The sequence below is a fragment of the Talpa occidentalis genome, unplaced genomic scaffold (assembly GCF_014898055.3).
Source record: "Talpa occidentalis isolate TD23 unplaced genomic scaffold, MPIMG_talOcc4v2.1 talOcc4.7, whole genome shotgun sequence".
In the NCBI taxonomy this organism is placed as follows: Eukaryota; Metazoa; Chordata; class Mammalia; order Eulipotyphla; family Talpidae; genus Talpa; species Talpa occidentalis.
In genome coordinates this window covers 37,188,220-37,196,483 of record NW_023605083.1, presented here as the reverse complement: position 1 = coordinate 37,196,483, position 8,264 = coordinate 37,188,220, and positions in this window count along the sequence as shown.

The window sequence follows — 8,264 nt, the reverse complement described above, 5'->3', positions numbered from 1 at the left end:
GTCATGGAGCTGCTGCCCTAGTTGAGAGCCTTCTTGCATAGCATTTTCTGAGAAAACTCAGTCCTAGATAAACTAGATTTCTGCTAATCGTCTAGTACTGCCCCTCAGTTGCTTGCGCTCAATAACCTTGGACTCCTCAGGGCATGCATCACAATCTGTATTGATTACTAAATTTCATCGCACCAAAGTTGTTTGGCCAGCACTGCTGCCCAATAACTACTGCTATGTCCCTTTTTTTTTCTTTTACATAGACATGCTTAAAATATCTGATGGGAGAATAGGTGTCAGAGATTTTAAAAACTAAGCTGCCTCTTGCTGTCAGAGAACTCCCTATCTAAATATTTTTAGCCTAGAACTATTCTTTAAACTTGTTCATCTGAATTGTCTATGCAGTATTTTACCTCTGTTTTTCAGTGTTTATGTGACCTTTGTGACTTACTTGTGGTAGGGAAATGCAACCAAGTCTTCATTTGCTTATTGAGCCTGCCTTAGATACACAATGGGAAAACTTGTTACTGCTTTTGCTTTTGTGTCAAGTTTGACCTCAATTTCTCAGGGAGCTAACCCCAGGGCCTCCCTAACCCAGCCAATCTGTAGTAATGACAAGTGGTAGGCAAAGGGGCAAGAATTTATGCAAGGTAGGCTGAAAACCCATACTTAACAGGAATTCTTTCATCAAGGGGAGTAATTGTAGTTACCTGACAGTGTGGGGTATGAATGCCCTGAGTCAGTGTGCATACAGTGTTCTGGGCTTAGAAAAAATCTTGGGAAGTGTTTAGGGGTGCCAGACACACATGTATCATGGTTTGATGGTTGGCAGCTCAATGAAGAGTGGGGAGGGGTTCCTTGTCAAACCAGATTTCATCAGAATTCAAAACTTGGATCCATTTTAACAAAGTCATTAGACCTTTGTACTATAGTAATGTTAACCAGTTTAAATTACCATGACGTAGAGTCCCTGAGACCTGAATTTGTATATACTTGTCCAGTCACTGATGCTTTTAGGAAAACTTGAAATGGAAGCCAAATTATAATAATTACATATGTAATCTGCTGTTGTGTGGGTCAGAAAAATATATAGTTGGAGAGAAAGCACGATAAAGCAATTTGTAGCAAAATATTAAAAATTGACGAGTGAGGATAAAAAGAATGAAATTCTTTGTACAACTGCAAATTTTTCTGAGTTTGAAATAATTTCAAAACGTTTTAAAAAGTGCTTCTGTCATCCTGCATGAGTATTTTGATCAGAAAGTTATCAAATGTATATTCAGCAAAAAGAGGCGGCAAGTATACAGTGACTGTTAAAGAAATATTCTCTGGAAGAAAAAACCAAAATCACTAATATTCTGGTCCCTTTTATAAGGCTGGACCTGTGGAGATGAGTCAGACTGAGATACATGGTTAATTACTCTTGTTCTGTGCTCAGAAGAAACTTGTGAAGTATATAAAGTCAATGAAGAGTTGCTTAAAAAAAAGGGGGAGACTTGGATAGAAAAAGTTGAAAATGGAGGAGAGCAGTTACTGATGTAGCAAAGGTCCTTCTAAGGGAGAGGAGAGCCAGCGCACAGGTAAGTGAATTAGTCATGCATGGAAGCAGAGGCAAGTCTTGCTCTCAAATGGCAGGAGAAGGTAAAAACGGACAGACAGTTGTGGGCAGTTGCATTGTGACATGGTAGTTCCAGCTCCAATATCTCTTCATGGCATAGGAAACAGTTCCAGCTTTTGAGAAAAATGACTGTGAGCAGAGTTGGACTTGGGTGGAGAGTAGAAAAATGAGATGAAATACTTAAATTTACGGGACAGCAAGGCTTAGGATTTGGTGTGGCACTGAGCACTGGGAGTAGAAGTAGAACTTGTTGGACATGTAGTGTGCATTCAGTATACAGGTAGTAAGTTAATGGATGGGTGTTTCTACGGTTTCAAGCGTGAGCAAAAGTGGGAGTTGAAGGAGGTACTGGTGAGTACTAGTGTATGCATCCTGGTATCTGGGCTATGTAGGGAGGGAAGTCAGGCTTTGAAGTGACCACTACACGTGAGGAAAGGTAGATTTGGGATTCATTTTCCATTGAGGTTCAAATGAATTTATTGAGGGGAGGAGTAAGAAGACTGGAAAAAAAACATTGTTTTAGAGTCCCTAATTCAAGGCATGATTGGAAGTAATAAAATGTGTAGTGATTGGAATTGAGGATAATTATCTGAGTCTGTCTTCTGCATGGAAGACACTTGGTGATGACAGGAGATAGTGGCTAGAAAAGAGTGGTAGTTATGTCACGGATATCATATCATCCTTTAGTGTTCTGCCTCAGCAACTGACATCTACAGAGGAGATAAATCAAAACTTGGTCAAATCAATAATTTACTTGTTCTGAATTTTTAGTCAAGGTATTAGAAAACAAGGGTGTCATGGCCATTTTAGAAAGCACGCTACGACTGGTATTTACATCGACAAAGATTAGTAAATTCCTTCCTACTTTTCTGCAAGAAAAGTGGAGGATGATAAATACCAATAGATCTATGACTGAAAAGCAAGAAGCAAGGAAAATGTAATTGAAATTTGGCCAAGTTCTGAATCACATACCTTCCTATAGACGCTGCACCTGCACTAATTGCCAGATAATTGGATGACATTGGAGGGTAAAACTGGGCATTTAGTATTTGCCTGGAGTAGGCTGGCTTCTGCATCCCTGCACACTTTAAATAGCTAAGAGGATATCCTAGGTAAGGGGATAGTTCTTTGTTTCTCTGCATCCTACTAGATCAGAATCTGCACTTTAATATGACCTGTGGTTGATTTGGGTACACATTAGTGTTTGAGAAGCTCTGCCTGTGGATCATTCTCATCAGCAAACAAGAGAGCACATTCTTTACTTTCTCCAAACCCTGCCTTTCAGGGTTCCCATCTTACTAGATGGCAGCTACTCAAGCTAAACAAATTGGGAGTTTTCCTTGACTCCTCTCAAATATTCTCCGTCCACTTCATCGGCAAATTGTGTTGGATTTTGGGACTCTGTATTCTGCAGCATCATCACTTCCATGCTTCAGTCCTAGTTCAAGATGGCATCATCTCTGGCTTGTGCTGGATGTGCTATAGCCTCTTATCTGGCCCCTCTGCTTCCACCCTTGCCTGCTATTGTTGGTTCTCCTGCAGTCAGTTGTAGTAATTCTATAAAAACATGACATTATGTTATTCGCCCTCAAAATCTTACACTTGTTCCCTCATACTTAGGATAAAAACCAAAGCCCTTACCATGGTTACTAAGACCTTTTGTCAACTGCCTTGGCACCTTTCCCTTGCCTCACTCCTAAGTCCGCCTGTTTGGCTGGTCACCAGCTGCATCTGACCTGCCATGAAGTGTAGCTACAAATGTCTTTCACTTTTTCTGTTTTACTCATTTGTGTATTCTGCCCCTTTGCATGGAATCATCCTCTCCCTGCTCTTCTCAATAGTTGATTCCTTGTCATTCTTCAGGATTTAGCTGAAATGTGACTTACTCAGAAAGGTATTAACTATTTTAAAATAGTTTTTCCGAGCCTCTGCTTTTTTCTGTCCTATGGCTATTTACTTTCTTTGTAGCACTTCACATTTGGAAATTACCTAGTTTGTTTGTGTTTTTAGGTCTTTGTTGTTTATCTTCTTCCTCCTCTGGTCATACTCCAAATTCATAAGAACTTTTTTTTTTTAAGATTTATTTATTTATACAAGCACTGGGTACAGTCAGAAGTGCAGGAGGGTGAGAGGATTCACCAGAGCCAGAGTAGGGAGCAGAGCAGGCAGACTGACAAAGCACAGTGCTGAGGGGAGCAGCGGGCACGGCAGGAGAGGTCTGCGCACCATGTGGCACCCTCGCGGTGGCCGGGGATTGAACTGGTGCTTCAGAGGCTGCAGGCAGCTTCACAGCCCAGTGCTGAGGGGAGCAGCGGGCACGGCAGGAGAGGTCTGCGCGCCATGTGGCACCCTCGCTGGTGGCCGGGGATCGAACTGGCGCTTCAGAGGCTGCAGGCAGCTTCACAGCCCAGTGCTCAACCACTGCGCCACCAGGGAGACCCTCATAAGACATTTTTTGTCTTATGTACCCAGTGCTTCTCACAATACCTGACATGTGGTAGATACTTCGTAAATGTGTTGGATGAATTAATGTCCAGGTAAAGCTGACTTCTCACCATTCTGTGACATTCCCCTTCTTCCCTGCCTTGCTCAAGTTTTTACCTGCAAATCTGTCAAATGACTCCATCTTTTGGACTTCAGTTCTTATCGCTGTAATTGTTGATATCTAACAAATCCATTTTTATTCAAGGTGATGTTATTTCCCATTGGTAGCATAAAAGGAGGCATGTCTTTATCTTTTTAGAGGAATTTTGGAACTAGGATTTTTCATCTTGGTTAAAAATCCAAACCTAGGTAGTAGTTTATATGAAATAACTTATAAAAATGACCAAAACATAAAGGACATGTATTTAAGACAATGGAAGAAATTCAAAAGGTAAAAACTGGAGGGATTTAGAACATTAAAAAACATGGATTGCACTGCATGAGAACTGCATTTACTAGCTTTTCTCCTGAGCATCCCACACTCAGTCCACATGGAGGCTGGGCCACAAGCAGAGAGCATAGACTGTGTTAGAAGATGAACCCTGGGCTGTCAGGGTGACAATGCCAAGAGGGACATTTCAGAAACACCACGGAGTAGCCCTAAAATTTATATATAAACCACACTCAAATCTGTAGCTGACTTTGAAATGGATGCAGGGGAGACTCCAGGGAGCCCTGCTGAGCAATAGCTACAAAACTGAAAAATCCCAACAGTGAGCTACCATTACAGGGAAGACAAAATTAAGAGTCTTGAGTTCTACCAACTAGAAGGGCTAGGAAAGCATCTTTTCATTGAAACCCCTGAAGGGACACACTTACATAGGAAATATGACCCAGACTAAGGGACTCACCTAGCAGTGAGGGGCAGAACTGAAAAAGATTCATGACATTGTGTAAAACAACTATGTTAAAAATGAGCAGCAGGTAAGTTAGCCTTCTAGAACAAAAAGCAACACTCCCCAGAGTAAAATAATAAAATTAGAGATTCTACAGTCAAAGATCGAAGGACCAAGGCTCAAAATAAGGCCCAGTTTCCTGAAGATGCTCAGCCTCCCAGAAGCTCTCAGGCCTCCACAAATGCTCCAGAATAGAGCACCCTGTCTGCCCATGTGAGGACGGGACTGGTGTGACCCTGGGCTGCTTGTTACATGACACTGGTGTCTTCCCAGATTTTTTGTATAAATAAACCTGAAGTAGGCCAAAAAAAAAAAAAAAAAAAAAAGTCCACGTATTTATTGTGTCTAAACTTTATTGCTATAAAAGCAAAAAAAAAAAAAAAAAAGAAACACAGTGCCCAGGGGTCTGCCTCAATCCCTGTCATTCTGCCAGAACCCACAGGATGGCAAGCCAGGTTGGCACCCTGAGAGAAAACAAAGTGGCCCAGGGCTACCACTATTTTCAGTTTTGATTTTTCCTCTGTAGTTAAGGTCCCACCTCTCAGCACCAGGTCCATTTCTTGGAAAATCTAGCCAGGTTCAGCTCCTGACTTTAAAGGGACAAGGCTGAGACCTCCCTGCCAGCCGAGCTGCCTACATAACAACCGAGGAGCTGAGGAATTTACATGTCTTTCTGGACTATGTCAGGAAAATTCTGGACCCTACTTACGTCCTGAGCTATATGGCTCCCCCGGGGCACCTACCCTGTGGGGCAGGTAAAATCCATGACTTGTTTCCCCTCTGCTCTTTCCTTTCTTTTGATTAATACAGGTAACCCGTTGGGAATTCTGGGTTCATGGCTAGATCCCTGCCTCATTTTATACTAGAGACTGTCAAAGTTGAGACTTTGGTGGTCGTGATCTCCCAGGGAGGTGTGGATTCAAAAGTAGGGAAGCAAATTGCTGTTGATTTCATTTATTTTTACCAGTAGCTAAGGTCACTGTGTACTTGGCTTCATACTGATGTCAGAGATTCAGAGATAAGATAATGGCCCTTCCTTTAAATCCTTTTCAGCCTGAGATTTTTGTGGTGAGAGACTGGTAAGGACTGACATACACAAATGATTACTAAATGCTGTCCAGCTCCAAGGAAGTTGACATTTGCTCTGACATGTCTTAATTCACTTCCAAATTAACTGGAACCTTAGGAAACCCAGGATTAAGTGGCCTTGGGCTTGTTCATGTATTTCCATCAGGATTTTTGAGATGTATGCTGTTTGATAATGGCCATTTTGTATATGTGGATTGAACTGATTTGTGCTGGAGATGAGCAGGAATTTGGGGAAAGAGAAGGGCTACAGGTGCATAGAAGGAGTTGAGAGGAGAGAGGGGATCTGGCAATCTTTTCAAGCTCCAAGTGCCTAAGTGTTGTTTCTGATGTGAGGCAGTTTTCGGAAAGTGCATTAAAGGAGACAAATCACTTGAGTGCTAATTGTTCTGCAAAACTAAGCCAAAGACTGGAGTAAGGAGTGAAAGAATACCACCATCGAAGTGGACCTCCTCTTTCTAGCTGTGCTCAGAAGTAACAAGATAACATCCTAGTGAAGAGAATACCTTGGATCCTCAAAGAATGGAAGCCCATACTAGGCATCTCTTAGAAATCCTAGAAATGAGTGAAACACTAACAGATTGATGTGAATCCTCTCTTTCATGCACTCAAGCAATCATTCAACAAACACGCATCTCATATGGTCAAGGGCTATGCTTGCATTGAAGGTAATTTACAGACATTACTATTGATATACACGCTATCTAATAAGAAGCATCACATTAGGAACTGAGGAATCAGTGGTGAGTACAGTAGAGATGGTCCCTGCCCTAAAAGAGATGAGAGTGCATATATGAAAGTAAGTAACTAAATAATTAATAAAATGTGGTAAGCGCTTTGATGGAAGCCATAGGGTATTTACTATTGGAGTGCATAGGCAGGATAACTACCTAGTATGAAGAGGTCAGGCAATGTTTCCCAGATTATAGCATTCAAATTGACATCCAAAGTAAGAATAACAATTAGCTGGGAGTAGAAAAAGAGATTGCAGGTAGAGGTGTCACTTGTGTGTAAGAGTCCAACGTGAGAGAGAATGTGTTTCAGAAACCCAAAGAATATAAGTATGGTTGAAGTGTGGAGGAGGTAGGAGTTGAGAGAGATGAGGCTTGACTGGTAGGTAGAAGTGGCAAATGAACAGTTCTGGACTTAATTCACTAAGAAAGTTGGAAGGAGGTCAATAAAATTAAGTATGTTGTAGAAAAATGACTTTGGCTGCAGCATGAGGGATGAATTGAGTAGACACAAGACTAAGAGAAGAGGGACTACCAGATGCAAAGATTCCAAGACAATAGAGAACATAGCCACATTGGAGGCAGGGAGACCAATTAGAAGAGGAATTCAGGGGCTCCCTGGTAGTGCAAGGGATTAAGTCTCAGCACTATGAAACTATCAGCAGCCACTGCAGCTTGAGTTCGATCCCCGGCCAGGGAGGTGACCCACATGGTGCAGCAGACCTCTCCTGACTTGCCCACTTGCTCCCTTCAGCAGGGTATTTCAGTCAGTCTGCCTGTTCTGTTCCCCACTCTGTCTCTGGTGAATTCTCTCACCACTCCCTGCACCTCTGCCCTACACCTCAGCTCTTGTAGGCATAAATAAATAAATATTAAAAAAAAAAAAAAAGAAGAGGAATCCAGATCTTGGAATAAGTGAGTGGATTCATGAGGTGGTGGGAAAATACACTCAGTAGGACCCTGGGGGGTAAGGAGAAGATGAGGGTTGAGTGGGGAATGACTCCCAGGTTTTGGACTTAAGCCCAGGGGCAAAAAAATGGTGTTTGAGACAGGAGACATAGCAGAGGCACAGGTTTGCACTAGAAGGTCAAGGATTCATGTTCATGCAAGGAGAAATGTTCACACTGTCGGCTGCATATCTAGATCTGGAGTTCAGGAGAAAAGCATAGGGTTGGGAAGATACTTAATCTCTGTCTTTACTTTGGGTAAGATTGACTGTTGGAGGGTGAGTGGGTAGCCTGGAACAGAATCTTGAGATAGCCTGTCAGGGGGGTTGTTGCGTTCCTTGCCCCCACCCAACATGTAACACCTTGGCCTAGTTACTGGGGACTCTGGGCAGCCTGAGAGTCCAGGTGAAGCTGTGTAACACAGAAGGCAGGTGGGGAGTGAGTGAACCCTTGTTTCGGCAACCATGGTATTCCTAGGAAGGAGACGTGGAGGATTCACATGGAGGAGAGACAA